Genomic DNA, 5,997 nt, shown 5'->3' with positions numbered 1-5,997 from the left:
CTTAGGGCTGAAATCCGGCTCCCGTAGGAGCTCGGACAAAGTCTACTTGCAGTAGGAGTTTGGGGGAGAAGTCCGGCTCCCGTAGGAGCCCAGACGAAGTCAACCTGCAGTAGGAGTTCGGGGGAGAAGTCCGGCTCCCATAGGAGCCCGGATGAAGTCTACCTGCAGTAGGAGTTTGGGGGAGAAGTCCAGCTTCCGTAGGAGCCCGGACGAAGTCTACCTGCAGTAGGAGTTCGGGGGAGAAGTCCGGCTCCCGTAGGAGCCCGAACGAAGTCTTCCTGTAGTAGGAGTTTGGAGAAGAAGTCCGGCTCCCGTAGGAGCCCGGACGAAGTCTACCTGTAGTAGGAGTTCGGGGAAGAAGTCCGGCTCCCATAGGAGCCCGGACGAAGTCTACCTGTAGTAAAAATTTGGAGAAGAAGTCTGGCTCCCATAGGAGCCCGGACGAAGTTTACCTGCAGTAGGAGTTCGGGGGAGAAGTCCGGCTCCCGTAGGAGCTCGGATGAAGTCTACCTGCGTAAGAGTTCGGGGGAGAAGTCCAGCTCCCGTAGGAGCCCGGACAAAGTCTACCTGTAGTAGAAGTTCGGAGATGAAGTCCGGCTCCCGTAGGAGCTCGGACGAAGTCCAGAAGGCGGTCAACCACTATAGAAACTTGGATGGAGTCAGTCCGTCATGGAGATCTGCTGTTGGGAAAGTTCGGCCACTGACGAACTGACGAAGTTCTGGAAGAAATTCAGATTGGAGTCGATCGAATCCTGTTGGAAAAGATCTGGAAGAGGTTCGGAGAATAATTGACCCTTGTAGGAGGTCGGCCAATAGTAGAATCCAGAGAGCACTTGGGGCAGCCTGATAGACGACCGAAGAAGCTTATCACTGGAGAGCCCGGGAGATGCGGCAGGAGTTCGTCCGTCGGGGGAATCCGGTCGACACCGGTGGAAGAAGCTATGGGAGTTTATCCATCGGCAGTACCTGGGAATATTACGGAAGCTCGACTGTCGAAGAGGTTCGAAAAGATGTCGCCCATGGTCGGATGCCGGCAGAGTCCCGGGAGGGTCACTCCTGATACGAACTTCGGCTGGGGGGTATTTTATACCCAACATGATGGTTCTTTGTGTGAGAATTATTAACAAAGAGATTTTATTTTAGATTTAAATACCTTTTAAATCTAATAAATTATAAATTTAATCTATATCACATCTAACAAATTTATGATTAAAGATAGATCTACACGAACTAGGACAATCTTTGCACTGTAAGGGGTAAACTTCACAGCAAGACAACCTACAGTTCGTGATTGATCTAAAAATTTTAATTTTAGATTTAACAATCAGATTATAAATTAGATCTAATCTAAAAAATAATCTAAGTATGTATAAATAATCATGTAATAAATAACCTTGGCTCTGAGACCATTTGTAGGAACCAGATCTAGGGTTTCAGGATTAGATCTTGAAACTTTTTTAAGATTAGGTAGTGGAAGACTAAAATAAATCAAAATTTATCTTATAAAATCAGAGAATTCTTAGATCTAAGATCTTATTACATAATTATTACATGACATTAAATCAAAAATTAATATATAAAGAGCAAGAACTACATATTGATCATATCAATATGTTTCTATACTACATCTAATGTATATAAAATATAATAGATCAGATCTATTATCTTGCAAGTTAGATGTTCTAACTTTGCTAATTCAGGCTTGAGGATGATGTTGTAAGCTGCACACATGTTCGGCCTCTAGGAGTCGTCCACACGAGCCCACGAATCATGATCAGAAGTCCTGATCCAGGAAATCAGCACAGTATGCTAGTACTGTATTGATCTTTCTTCGATGGTCGATCAGATGCCTCCTTCTTGATTTAGACTCTTTCAAAAATGAAAAGTTGGAGAAGGAGTTTTAGATATGAGACACTCTCAGAAAACTCACAAATGAAAGAAGGGAAGAGGTGAACTCAGCAACCCTAGAAGAAGACCCTCTTCTTCTTCTCTTTGCTCTCACCTAGACACCTAGTTTTGTGTCTATTATATCTCCATGCCCCAACACTCTTTTTCTCTAATTTTCACACACTCTAAAGGTCTCTCAATACTCTATAATTCATAAAAATTTTAAAAAAAATTATCTTAAATAATAAGATATGAAGAGTCCTTGTCTAGGTCAAATACCTAGTCAAGGAAAATCCAAACAGGGCAAGACAAGTGATGCCCAACTCTTGGGTGCCCCCTCCTTCTTTTTCTACCATGGACAATCAGAAAAGTATGCACAATATGTGCCATAAAAACCATAAAAATCTTAAAAAAAAATTGGGTAAAATTAGTACCATAAGGAAAGAGTTTTGGTTTCCTAAAATTCTATCTCATAGAATTTAAAATCTAAACTAATTCCTACTTTGACTTGGTCCACAACCATATTCCATGTAAGAGAGAAAGAGTAGAAAGCTTTGGATGTGTGTGAAGGCATGGGAGAGAAGGTTTTGTCACACAAAATAAGAAAGAGTGGGTGTAGGGGGCTAAGGTAGCGCAAGGTGGAATCCTAGTCTTACTAGGATTCAATCTACGACTTGTTCAAATTTGGTTTCTCAAACCAAATCAAATCAAAACCAAATCAACCTAATTAAAATAGGTCTTAACCTAATTAAAAAATTAATTTAATAATATTAAATTAGATTTAAATTAGATTTAATTTTTTAATCGAATTAAAAATTAGGTTGACCCAAGTCCTAATTGAACTAGGACTAGTTTTTTCTTGCACTTGGCTTATCCAATAAACCAATTGGACTTGATTCAATCAAGTCCAAACCAAATCTAATTAAATTATATTCAATTAGACTTAATTTCAATCCATTGACTTAATCAAATTAAGCTAATTAGCAATCAAATTGTTAATCGATCCTTCTGTAACACTTGCACTAGGTTAAATGTCAATCGTATTGATCGTTTAACCCTAGAATAATTCTTAATCGTTGATCAACCATTCGATCAGATCGTGAACTCTAATGTGTGTGATCTCATAGGTCCAAACCTAAGTCGATAGCATAAAAATAAATTTTTATACCAATCAAAGTGACCATCTAGCAATAGTACCCGACGATCGGATAGGTCAAATGTGTAGAACAACATCCTTAGAATCCATGTGGATATAGTTTCCATATAATTCATCCCCTTGACCAAAATGCTCATAGGACACCTCAGAGTTCTACTGTCAACTCTGATCAGGTTGTCCACATTGTATTTCAAAATATCAAATCCATCTGATGGATTATCCTGACCAAGATTTTGCTAAATTGAAATACAGCGACTCATTCTTCTCCAACTCTTGGAGTGGTCAATCCCATCTTGATCACACTCTGACTTTGCAAGTACTTGACTGTGCCCAGAAACCTTCCATAACTGAATTAAAAATTCAGTTAGTCCAGTATCAAAGCACAGTGAGTTGCTTACAAGTCAATAAGGCAATCTTAGGTCTAAGGGACACTTATACTTATATCCCATCAGAGACATTCTCGATAGCAGAATGCTCTAGAGTTGATCACGTTTAATGATGATGTACCCTTACATCTCACCTGTATACCATACCAGTGTCTCCATACTCCTTGGTTAAGAGGACAACCAACCCATATGGCCTACAGCGACCTATGCTCGATAGAAGCTGTCATCCTTATTAACAACTCATCATTTGGTCGTGAACAATTTTAAGGACTAATCGATAAATCCTCTCTTTATCAAACCTAAATAGTCCTAAAAACTTCATCACAACAATGGAGTTCATTAGAAGATAAAAACTTGTGATGAAAATATCAAAAATATATTTTATTTATTAATAAATTAATTACAATACAAGGTTACTCAATCGTCAACAGGTTGACGATTGGCTTTTGGGATATATTTTCTAATATTGTGCGGTTGCTCGATATTAGTGAGAGCTTTATACCATACTTACCAGTAGTAGAGATCATCGACCCATGAAAAGGTGATGAGTTTTGAACTCTACCGACGTAATCTAGAAATTAGATCAGATTCAGGGTATCGATGTGATCGATGCAGTTTTCTATTTTATATCAGATTTTATATGTAAATTTTTTATGTCATAGATTCTTAATAGTAGTTTAGATCTGATCTAAGATATATTTAGAAGATTAAAATATTTAATATTTTATTATTTTGCTATAAAATTTTGAAAATACATGCTTTGAACTACCTATGTTTTCTTCACAGAGCACCCCACACAAGAATCAAAGAACCAAGTTAAGAAGTGAATCAAAATATGGATTTATGTACACAAGATACCATAGTGATCTCAGGTCAAAGGATCACTTGCACAACTCTCACCAGAAAACAATCAGTTGACATGTAAATAAGATTTCATCAGATATTTTCTCTAGGTCTATTCAGTGAATTCATTCTCTAATGAGCATCCACATCCTTGTATTAGTGTCACCACACAAGCAGCAGAACCACACCCAATTCTAAGATGAACTTCTTCATCTAGTGGCCTCCTTAATAGCCTCACTAGTAGCAATGTACTTAGCCTCAGTGACTGAGTCAGCAATAGTTTGCTATTTGAAACTCTTCCAACTTACTGCTCCACCATACAGCGTGAACACATACCCAGATATGGATTTACTATCATCCAGATCAGATTAAAAACTAAAATCAATATAACCTTCTAGTTTCAAATCAGATCCACCATGTATAAGAAAAATATCTTACTTCTTCTCAAGTACTTGAGTATATTTTTTACAGCTTTTCAATGATCCTCTTCGGGATCTGTCTGAAATTTACTTACAATGCCCAAGGCATAAGCCACATCAGACCTGGTACACAGTATAGCATCCATTATTGATTCTACTATTGAAGCATAAAGAATAAAACTCATTCTATTTCTCTCTTCAAATGTCTTAAAAGACATCTTCTTAGAGTGTTGTATGTCATGACCCATGGGTAAGTAACCTCTTTTACTTTCCTCCATGTTGAACCTCTTCAACACAAGATCTGTGTACCTAGATCAGGACAAGCTAAACATCTTTTTCGATCTATCCCTATAGATCTTTATACTAAATATATGGGATGCTTCACCCAAGTCTTTCATAGAAAACTTTTGTGATAGCCATGTTTTGACCGATTGCAACATTGGAATATCATTATCAATGAGCAGTATGTCATTCATATATAAGATCAAGAAGATAATAGCACTCCTACTAGTCTTCTTGTACACACAAGATTCATCCATATTTTTAATAAAGCCAAACAATTTGACTGTGTCATCAAAATGGATGTTCTAGCTCCTCGATCCTTGCTTTAATTTATAGATAGATTTATTTAGCTTGCATACTTGATTTACTCTTCTATTAGAGATAAATCCCTCTGGCTAAGTCATATAGACTTTCTTCGTAAGATTTTCATTGAGGAAGGTAGTCTTGACATCTATTTGTCAGATCTCAAAGTCATGTTATGCAGCAATAGTGAGCATGATCCGAATAGACTTAAGCATAGCTACGGATGAAAAAGTTTCTTCATAATCAATGCCTTATTTTTGTCGGAAACTTTTTGCCATCAATCTAGCCTTATAGATCTCTACTTGGCCAACTGCTCCAGTCTTCTTTTTGAATATCCATTTACAGCCTATTGGGGTCACACTCTTACGCGCATCAACTAAAGTTCAAACTTGATTGGTATATATGGAGTCTATTTTGAATTTCATGGCTTTAAGCCACTTGTCAGAGTCACTACTCATAACAGCTTTCGAATAAGTCGTAGGATTATTATTCTTAATGATATGGGATGTGTTGTAATTCTCAATGATAAATCCATACTTGAGTGGTATATTACACACTCTACTTAATCTTCAAAGAGGAGGTGTGTGTAGTGGCTGTGCCTCAACAATGGGCACATCTAGTTAAGAGTTAGCTTGTTGATTCTGGATAGATTGTAGGTCTTGAACTTTTCCAAGTTCAACTGTCCTCCCACTGTCTCTTTCTTAGATAAACTCTTTCTCCA

This window comes from Elaeis guineensis, chromosome 8 (assembly GCF_000442705.2).
Source record: "Elaeis guineensis isolate ETL-2024a chromosome 8, EG11, whole genome shotgun sequence".
NCBI classification, from domain to species: Eukaryota; Viridiplantae; Streptophyta; class Magnoliopsida; order Arecales; family Arecaceae; genus Elaeis; species Elaeis guineensis.
Note: the sequence above shows the minus strand (reverse complement) of the source record.